Source organism: Oryctolagus cuniculus, chromosome 7 (genome assembly GCF_051225735.1).
Source record: "Oryctolagus cuniculus isolate XC-2025 breed Fujian yellow rabbit chromosome 7, ASM5122573v1, whole genome shotgun sequence".
NCBI classification, from domain to species: domain Eukaryota; kingdom Metazoa; phylum Chordata; class Mammalia; order Lagomorpha; family Leporidae; genus Oryctolagus; species Oryctolagus cuniculus.
The window spans coordinates 135941074-135952105 of NC_142873.1; positions in this window are offsets into that span (position 1 = coordinate 135941074).

Genomic DNA, 11032 nt, shown 5'->3' on the forward strand with positions numbered 1-11032 from the left:
AACAGATCTTGGCTGGAGGCTCCCCTGAGGCACTCCGTAGACCCTTGGGTGAGCCAGCACAGGAGAGGATGGCAGGAATTAGAAAATCTGAACCCCCCCCTTCCTACGGCAACCCCGGGGTCTACCAGGTTGGTGGCAGTAATGATGAGAGACCCAGTCCAGTGGCTGGGGATGGTGGCTTGGGTTCTGCCCTAGCACTTTCCAGAATTGAAGCAGGAAATTGCGAAACAGAGTTACATTTTGAAAGAGAAAGTATGTGAAAAATGGTTCCTCCCTCGCCTGTTCGCTCCCCCGGAGCTTGGTGCAAGGAGGTGGGTGAGATGGATTCTTGGCTGGGCTCATTCTGGTGTGGGAAGGGGGGCACAGCCAGGCTCCCAGGGCCCCCCAGACCAGGTCCCAGCAGCTGCTTGCCTTTGATTATTGATCACTGTGATTGGGATGTGCTTTTGCCATCTGTTGAACATCAGCCTGGCCCACGGAGCAGGCCGGTTCCTTCCTCTGGCTGAGCTCTGTCTCCTGCAGGGGCTGGCTTCTGAGCGCTCCCGCCACAACCCAATATGTACCAAGGGCTGCTGATTGAATACTTGGAATGTCTTCAGATTGAGTTAGGCCTGTCCATAAAACGGGAAGCATTTTGGCACTTCCAAGGCCCCTGGCACCCAGGCTTGGCCCTGGCAGGATTGTCTTCTTCAAGGAGCTGGGGTGGGCCTCCTGCCAGCATGCTTCCCTGGGAAACATCGAAGTGAGTTAAAGTCAACAATGAGTTCATCTCCAAAAGGAATAAGGCGGCAGCCTTCAGGGCAGAGGAACGGAACGGGAGGAGGGGGAGCAAGGACTTGAGGGTAGCGGAGGGGTTAGGTGATGGTGGAACAGCCAGACCAGAGCTGAGCCTGTCAAACAAGCTGGCAGCTCAAAGAACAGAGAGAAGCGTTTTCCCAAGCCAGCCCTGGAAGGCTCACTTGGCAAAGGTGGTGACAATGAGGGTGTCACAATCCACGGGAAGTGTTTTCTCAAGCACTGGGGGCTGGAGTGAGACACTGAGATGGAAAGCATCTGGGGCGGGCAGGTGGGTGGGTCAGTGAGCTGTGGCTGTGCTGGCCCCAGGCCTGTCTTGTGGATGCACAAGGACGGCCATTTGGCCAGTTGTGGGCCACTGTCTCATCTTGGAAGATTCGAAGGGGAGGATTTGGTGTCAAGGCCAAGTGATAAGCAGGCTTACGACTGCAGAACCCAGTGTTTTCATCTGGACATCTCTACTGTTAGCTTTAGCTCTGAGGGCTACACAAGTGGATGATGGCTCTTGATGGAATCAGCGTCTCCCTTCTGTGCTGGTCCTTGCCTGCAGCATGAGGCAACTACATCCTCAAGGACGCTGAATTGACCTTGACTGATTCAACCTGATGTACTTGGAGCCAACAGCACAGCAAGCCCCAAGTGAGCCCTGGGATGGCTGGAGCGGGGGCCACCTCTCCATGGGCACCAGAGCAGAGTCCCAGCCTGCACAGCCACCTCCAGGGCTGGGCTCAGAGGGGAGAAGCCTGATCAAAAGCCACTGGTGCCAGGCTGAGATACACAAACCCATCTGGTTTAGACTTTGGGTTTGCCCCCAGGGCTTGGAGACTCTGTGAAAACTGCCTTTAGTATACACTTGGCCTTTATCCCAAGGACAGGACCATTGCTGGGAGATTTGTTTTTTACTTTTTTTTTTTTTTTTTTTTTGAAGGGGAGAGTTAAAGAGAGAGGAGTAAGAGAGGAGAGGAGAAAGAGAGAGAGAGAGAGATATCTTCCATCCACTGGTTTACTCCCCAAATGGCTGCAACAGCCAGGACTGAGCCAGGCCAAAGCCAGGAGCCAGGAGCTCCCTCCAAGTCTCTCACATGGGTGGCAGGAGCCCAAGGACTTGGGCCATCATCTAATGCTTTCCCAGGTGCATTAGCAGGGAGCTGGATTGGAAGTGGAGCAGTCAGGACTTGAACCGGTGCTATTCATTCATTTATTTATTTATCTATTTTTATTATTTATTTATTTCCCTTTTCCAAACCTGCTTCATTCTGCTGACCCCAAACTCTCTCCATGTTGGCGTTGACGTTGGCTGTTTTGCGCTCTTGGAATCTTCTCTGCCCCCTCCATCATCATCCTTTGTGCCTTTTTCCTTTTTTCCTTCTTGTTTCCCTGTTCAGTGCGTAGCCCTAGGATCTGCATGACCACTCCTGGCCCAGTCTTTCTCGGGCATATTTGGCCAGTGGCATTTATCTTCTGCTACCACAGGCTAGATGTTTGTTGAATGAGTGAGAAAACAAGTGAGTGAGTGAAGAGGTGGTGCTGGAATGTGAATTTTTTCTTCACATTGTTCCCGGAGCTGATCGGTGTTGAATGGTGCTGACCCTTCTTTCCTCCTGGGAGCAAAAGCCAGCCACCAAGGCTCTGGCCACCAGCAAGCTGACTCGCTTGTTCTGTCATTTGCCCATAACTGGTTGTGGTCACTCACCTTTCTGGGGTCTTCTCTTGTTCTTTCCACTCAGAATGACTCCCTGGTGCCCAATATGGGTGCATTTCCCAAAGGCGCCCTTTGTCCCTGCTGTCCCCTCCTCCTGAGAGGTGTTTCCCTGATGCTGTCACCAAGAGGTCTTCGTTAAATTGCTCTTCCTCCATGATGCTGCCCCTCCGATGGACTTCTGTGCACCTCCTGCAGTCGGTGCCTGGGCCCCACGGGAAGGAGCGCTCCTGAGAGCCGGGACCTGAGAGCAGGTGTGGTTGGAGACAAAGTAATACTAATGGATGGAGTACTTGCATTGTTTCACTTAATCCACAACACAGTCTTGTGAGGTGGATACAATTATGATGCAGACATCAGATGAGACAAACGAGACACAAAGAGGTCAAAGGCTGCCAGGGAGGTCAGGACTGAGCTCTGCTACCTCCTAACTGTTTGCATGTCCTGTTCCCCACCCGCATGCACAGCATCAGCCTGTTCAGCAACTCGTTTGCTGGGAGGAGAGGGTGCCCAAGGGTGTGATTGCATGGGTTTGCAAACAATGCTGTAGAGGGGCCGGCATTGTGGCGTAGCAGGTAAAAATGCTGCCTGAAGTGCCGGCATCCCATATGGGCGCCAGTTCAAGTCCCGGCTGCTCCTCTTCCAATCCAGCTCTCTGCTATGGCCTGGGAAAGCAGCAGGAGATGGCCCAAGTCCTTGGGCCCCTGCACCCACATGGGAGACCCGGAAGAAGCTCCTGGCTCCTGGCTTCAGATCAGCACAGCTTCAGCCGTTGCAGCTAATTGGGGAGTGAACCAGCAGATGGAAGACCTCTCTCTGCCTTTCCTTCTCTCTGTGTAACTCTGACTTTCAAGCAAAATAAATAAATCTTTAAAAAAAAATAATGCTGTAGAGTGCACACACAGGCATTCACCAGGCTCTGCCTCTCTACTCCAGCCTCTCATTAGCATCCAAGCCTTTTTTTTCTTTCTTTCCTTTTTTTTTTTTTTTTTAATTTGACAGATAGAGTTAGACAGTGAGAGAGAGAGACAGAGAGAAAGGTCTTCCTTCCGTTGGTTCACCTCCTAAATGGCCACTATGGCCAGAGCTACGCCGACCCAAAACCAGGAGCCAGAAGCCAAGTGCTTCCTCCTGGTCTCCCATGCGGGTGCAGGGGCCCAAGCACTTGGGCCACTCTCCACTGCCCGCCCAGGCCACAGCAGAGAGCTGGACCAGAAGAGGAGCAACTGGAACTAGAACCCGACACCCATATGGGTTGCCGGCACCGCAGGTGGAGGATTAACCAAGTGAGCCACGGCACCGGCCCCTAGCATCCAAGCCTTTTGAGACCACCTTGCTATGACTAGGGCTGCCAATGTGTCCAAAGGACACGCACGGAGGCTGCCCGGGGATGTCTGCGAAACTACCCATGCTGAGCACAGCCCCTGCAGACCTCGGTACATCAGAGGTCATGCCGGGCAAGCTGAACGGTCTCCTCTGCTTTGTGTCGTGCTTGGGCTCAAGGTCACCAGAGCTGATCTCTAAAAGACTCTGGGCAAAGGGCTCTTCGGGTTTCTGCCTGACACTCCTTTTTCTTTGGGCTCAAAAACAATCTTCAGACTTGGCCACGGGACAGACAAATCAGTGATGCTCCCCTAGATATCAATTCGCTCTCCAGCCCAGGCTCTCTCTGCTGCATCCTGTGAAACTTCAGCCTCTGCCTAGTGCTCACAGCTGATCCACTCAGGCTGAAGCTACACTCAGGGGTACAGAGGACCCCCTCATCTGAATTCCCAGGGCAGGAAATATAAATGAAAAATGAGATGAAAATATGAAATGAAAAATACAAAATGGGCAACATTCACTGTTAGAAAGCCACAGCTGATAGTCTCTGTTAGTCGATTACATGCTTAGAACAAACGCCAGCATCCTAGAGTGTGCTTGTAGACAGGCTTTTCACTCAAAGGGTCAGGAAACAAATATTTTGGGCTTTGTGGGCCATATGTCTCTATTTGTGCAGTGTGAAAGCAGCCATGATCATCATAGATCATACATAAGCAAGTGGTGTGGCTATGTGCCAGTAAAACTTAATTTATGAACCCTGAAATTAGAACTTGATATAATTTTCATGTGTCACAGAACGTTACTCTCATTTTGACTTTTTCCAACCATTTGAAGACACAAACCATTCTTTGCTCACGGGCCGTATAAAAACAGGCAGCTGCTGGAATGTGGCCCACAGGCTGTAGTCTGCCTGCCCTTGCATTTGAAATAAGCTACTCGATTCAGTTCATAACCTTTCTGTACAGTGATGACATGGGGGAGGGAGAGCCGTAGCAGACACCTGAGTCCCCTTGTCTTGGGCACCAGTGGTTAGGCATCTTGTGGATCTTCCCAGCTTTAGCTGGAAGCAAAGCTGACAACTCTAAAGTCTCTCCAACAGGCATTTGAAGCATCAAGATTCCTCCACCCTGCATTGCACAGGGAGTTGGAAGGATCACCTTTTCCTAAGATAGTGGCAATAAACTTGTCTTTTTCTAATCAGTGCTCTAAAAAGTTATATAACTAAAGGTTTTGACCAGCTTGTGCTCTGCTGTTTGGGAAGGGATTTGCCCTAACTTTATTCCATACCTTAGCTCAAACCTCTATGTGGGAAACAAGATTTATTCTCAGTCTAGACTTGACCAGACAGGGGAGCAAGAGGGACGGTGGAGGTCAAGGGAAACCTTAATGTCTCACTGGGCAGAAGCTGCCCTTAGGGCAAGACTGGCCTTCTGATAGACAGGCCTCCCTCCATTCCTACACACACATACACACATACACACACACACACACACACAACTGAGTTTTTAAATTCCTTAACGAGACTTTATTCTTCTGGAAATAATCCAAGGGACCTGGTTAACATTTTTAAAAAGTGTTTTCCTAAGGAGAAACGGGGAGGTGGGCAGGAGACGAGGGATAAAGAATTACACAAAGATTGGGTCTAACGGCGTAGACATCAAAAGGATCACTGGACAGATAGATATCAAGGGTAATAGAAAACACGCTGATCCCGGAGAGATGACTGAATATGGGCCCTCCAGTCTCCTCGGAGCTTAAACAATTCCCTACGATTTGGAATTATGCTTTCAATTCCCACATCAGCGTGTGCTCTGGATGCACCTCTCAGAATGCAGCCAGCAACGCTGAGTTACCCAAAGCAGGCTGAAAATTTGAGGCCATCAGAGGCATCTCTTCCAAGGGCTTCTCAGGTTTTCGGAAGTGGCATGCGCTGAGGACCACGGGGACTCCGCAGGGGGATGCAGCAGAGCGCTGCTTGCTATTTTCCCAAGATTCCTAGGAATCCTTCTGAAGAGCCCCTCACCCTGCTGTGAGGTGAACACCAAGACTAACACAGGGATGTTTTTCCCACTTAGAAGCAGTGTCCAGATACATCCTCAATGAAGAGAGGCTTCCCGGAGTTCCCAGAGGTGAGCCTCCACCCACTCCCATGCTGGGCAAGCTTGCTAGATCCTTGCCCAGAAAATCTCCAGCACCCCACGCTGAAAACAGAAGGCAAGGTGGCCGAGGGAATTCCAGTTTCTTACATCTTAGTTTTCTTATTTTTGCTGAGAAACTGTTTTCTTTGTAAAATAAGTTTTTTTTATTATTTTCATTTTATTTGAAAGGGAGAGAGAGAAAGTCTTCCATCTGCTGGTTTACTCCCCAAATGCCCACAGTAGCTAGGGTTGGGCCAGGCCAAAGCCAGGAGCCAGGAACTCCATGCAAGTCTCCCATGTGGGTGGCAGGAACTCCAGTACTGGGTCCGTCATCTGCTGCTTTCCAGGCACATTAGCAGGAAGCTAGATTAGAAGCGGAGTGTCCAGTACTTGAACCAGTACTCTGATATGAGATGTGGACTTCCCAGGTGGTGCCTTAACCCACTGCCCAGGGACCCAAGCACTTGAGCCATAACTTGCTGCAACCCAGAGTGCATGTTAACAGGCAGCTGGATCAGAAGTGGAGTAACTGGGTCTTGAACCAGGCACTTGGAAATGGGATGCTGGTGTCCCAAGCAGCAACTTAACCACCCCACCAAATACCCACCCACATTTGCCGGTGAATTGTTGAAGTTATATGAGGAGGATCTTCAAAGAGTTCAAGGGGACTGGTTATGGCACAGTGGGTTAAGCCACAGCTTACCATGCTAGCATCTCACATGAATGCCAATTTATATCCTGACTGCTCCACTTCCAATCCAGCTCCCTGCTTATACACCTGGGAGAGCACTGGAAGATGGCCCAAATACTTGAGTCCTTGCACCCACTTAAGAGTTCTACTGGGGCCATTTGGGGAGTGAACCAAGCAGATGGAAGATCTCTCTCTCTCTCTCTCTGTTGTTCTCTCTCTCGCTCTCTCTCTCTCTCTAACTCTACCTTTCAAATAAATAAGTAAATCTTTTTTAAAAAGTTCAAGCAAGATGCATATCATGAAAAATCTGCACATGGATTTCAAATTCTTTTTGTACAGAAATAAACTTATCCTTTGATTCCATGTTTCACAAACTTAACAAAAAGATTTATTTATTTACTTGAAACTCAGAGTTACACAGAGAGAGAGAGAGAGAGAGAGAGAGATCTTCCATCTGCTGGTTCACTCCCCAGATGGCCGCAATGGCTAGCACTGGGCCAGGGCAAAGCCAAGAGCTTCTTCCAGGTCTCCCCTGCGGGTGGCAGGGGCCCAAACATTGGGCCATCCTCCACTGCTTTTCCCAGGCCATTAGCAAGGAGCTGGATCAGAAGTAGAGCAACTGGGACAAAAACCAGCTGCCCATATTGGATGCTGGTATTGCAAGCAGGAACTTTAACTGCTATGCCACAACCCAGACTCCTCCAATTTTTTTTAAAGTACCCGCATATCACCAAGAACATTTTTTATTTAGTACAAATGAAATAAGACAACAAAACTCTGAAAGTATTTTCTGAGCCCTTGCTCGCTCTCCGTGGCATACCATAGCCTCCTACCTGGGGACTGGATCAGGTTCACATAGAGCAGTAGCCACTCTAGGAACCCAGCACTTGGCCCCAGCAGGCAAGGAGTCATTGTGTCATGGACGGAGCAGAGGCGAGACACAGAGGGCTCAGTTGAAGAACCTCTGCTTGCAGTTGAACTGGTAAGTATAAATCAACAAGCTGGCACTAATTAAGAGCTAATGGCCCAACAATGGAGCTTTGCCAAAGGATAACGACCCTCTGGCTGCAGCATAGATATCACAGCATTTGGGGAAGAGCCAAGACGTAGATCTTCAGAGTGCCTTAGACGGGGTTGCAGCCTGCCTCAGTCTAGCTCTGCTGAGAAGAGCGACAGGACACCAGCAAGGTGGGAGGTGGCTGGATCTTCTAGGGCTGCCTTCTGGTCAGCTGAGCAGAAAACTACAGGCGACTATGGGAAAAACTTGGCTTTTCAGATCTAAAGCCTCGGTGTCTACAAGAATCCCTGATATATAGATTCTCTGGGCCTCCCCTCGGGGAGGGTCTGACTTCCCGAGGCTTTGGGGTAAAGTCCAGCAGTCTGCATTTTTTAACCAGCTGCCCCCCAAGCGATCCCCATGTTAGTGACCCTCAGACCACACTTGAAAAATGCTATTTTAGGAACTGCTAGTATCTGTCCATCAGACGCCAGCGACCACGTCTCTAACGGGATGAAGATGAAAGCGAGGCCGATCTTCTGTGCTTCCCATGAGAACACCAGTCCAGAACACAGCATGGGGCTGTGTGGAGTTTCCAGCTCATCTCTGCTGGAATTTTCCCAATAATACCCACCGGGGGTTATGGATGAGTAAGATTCCAGGGAATAGGGGCTAACCCTGGGTCCCGAGAAAAAACAAAGCATCCCAGGTGTGTACCAGGTCTGCCACACCTTCTCACAACATCACACAGAGGATCACATCGCAATCTTCTGGCGCAGTGCAGTCATGATGATGTCCTTTTTTTTTTTTTTTTTAATTTACCCATTTTACTTGAAAGACAGAGTTACAGAAAGACAGAGGCAGAGAGAGAGAAAGAGAGAGGTCTTTCATCCCCTGGTCCACTCCCCAGTGGACGTAACGGCCAGAGCTGTGCCAACCTGAAGCCACAAGCCAGGCGCCTCCTTCTAGTCTCCCACGCGGGTGCAGGGGCCCAAGGACTATAGCAGAGAGCTGGATCAGAAATGGAGCAGCTGGGACTTGAACCAGCGCCCACATGGGACGCCGATACCACAGGCGGCAGCTTCTCCCGCTACGCCACTGTGCCAGCCCCATCGATGTCCTATTTTAAAGCTGAGGAACTGTAGGCCTGGAGGTGGGTCCTGCCTCCTGTGTTGGACAGGACACCAGAAAAGAAAGTGAAAAGTTAGTCACGGTATTACAGTTGCAGCAAGCAGAGCAGGCCAACGGAACCAGTAACAAGCTCGAGCCACCTCAATGAGGCTCCTTGTCTCCCGGTAGGACTGAGACTGGTTAGGAGGCTGGCAAATACTGTCGTGAAAGGATTGCCGGGTCAGATTGTAAAAATAGATGGGAGCCTTGTACGATGCATACAGGCAGAGGATATGAATAGGAGAGAAAGAAGCAGCCGTATCATCTGGGAAAACGAAACTGCTTGGCAAGACTTCACAACAGCCTGATGCAAAATTTCATAATGAAATTATGTCTCTGATCAAAGCCCGAATGAGCTCATGGGCTGATTTTTGCCATTCGTGTTTATTCTGGTTTGCACTAAGTTGAAGCATCAGAAACACATTAACTTTGAATTGTCTCGGGGAGAAGGCGATCGTCCCCTCACTTGGGGATCGAGGGGACAGTACGGGGTGGAAGGGGGCAGTGCCGATCCCTACTGAGCACCAGGCGTTTTCCACGGAGCGCTGAGTCCCTGAGACACGTGTCAGAGTCGGAGCCCTCCTCAAGAGTTGTGTCCAATCTCAGGACAGCTGCCCCTGGGGCAAGAAAAGTGCAACTCCAGGGAGAGAAGGTGCTTCCAGCTCCCGGCTGGGACCTGGCCTGCGTCTGCTCTAGAAAGCTTGTTTTTCTTGCGTTTGTTTGTTTCAGACTCAGAGAAAAGAAGACTCAATCATTCATCCTTCAATTAGAGTGCCTCACTTTATAATAAGTTGTTTGTTTTTATGCAACAGATGACAGAGCATGAACCACCCCTCCCTGCCCGACCATCGCTTCCCTGGACAGATCATTCAGGGAAGAGTTCTCCCAGTAGGATGATTACCAGTTAAAATACAGGATGTACAGTCCAGCTTGAATGTCAGATGAACCATGAATGACTTTTTTTTAAAGTTTCACTTATTTATTTGAAAGGCAGAATTACAGAGAGAGGGAGAGACACAGAAAGAGAGGTCTTCCATCTGCTGGGTCACTCCCCAAATGACAGTGACAGCTGGAACTGGACCGATCCAAAGCCAGGAGCCAGGAGTTTCTTCCAGGTCTCCCACATGGGTGCAGGGGCCCAAGGACCTGGGCCATCTTCTTCTTTCCCAGGCCATTAGCAGAGAGCCGGATAGGAAGTGGAGCAGTCAGGACTGGAACCAGTGCCCACATAGGATGCCGGCTTCACAGGCAGTGGCTTTACCTGCCACATCACAACGCCAGCCCCATGAATGATTTTTTTTAAATAAAATTAAGTCCCAAGGGCTGGCACTGTGGTGTAGCGGGTAAAGCTACCACCTGCAGTGCCAGCATCGCATTTGGACACCGGTTCAAAACCTGGCTACTCTGCTTCCAATCCAGCTCTCTGCTATGGCCTGGGAAAGCAGCAGAAGGCAGTCCAAGTGTTTGGGCCCCTGCATTCATGTGGGAGACCCAGAAGAAGCGCCTGGCTCCTGGCTTCGGATCGGCCCAGCTCCAGCCATTGCGGCCAACTGGGGAGTGAACCAGCAGATGGAAGAGCTCTCTCTCTGTGCCTCTGCCTCTCTGTAATTCTACCTTTCAAATAAATAATCTTTAAAACAAAACAAAGTCCTAGGCAATACTTGGGACACACTTATACTAAAAAAAATTCATTCTTTGTCTGAAATTCAAATTCAACTGGGTATTCTTTTATTTCTTAATTCTTGCAGCTCTATCAGTAGCTGACATTGAGTGATCAGAAGGAAAGAGCTATGCAAGAATTCAGTGAAGCAGTGATTCAGGAAGAGGAAAAATGCAGGGTAATCGTGAGACTAACCAGAGGCAGCAAGGTGCAAACACAGTCAGACAAGTGGGCAGGGGCGAACACGGAATTCTGTAGGAACAGCAGAGTTTGAATCTCTCGTCCTAAAAGAATGGTAAGCCATTGGAATTTAAAGGAAGAGCGTGACCTGCCCTGATTGATATTTGGAAGAGCTTAGAGGACAAATCCGAAAGATAATTAAACTTGAGCTTGTGTCATTGGCCTGAGAAGAGGCCTTTTTTATTTGGAGGTGGATCCAATAGAAGCGCTGGGCCCCGCGTCCGGGGTAACTAGGCGGTTGCTATGGAGGGGCAGCTTGGCGGTTGCTAGGGCGGGAGTGGGCGGGGGCTGGTGTAGGGCGCCGCCTAGGCGGCCGGGC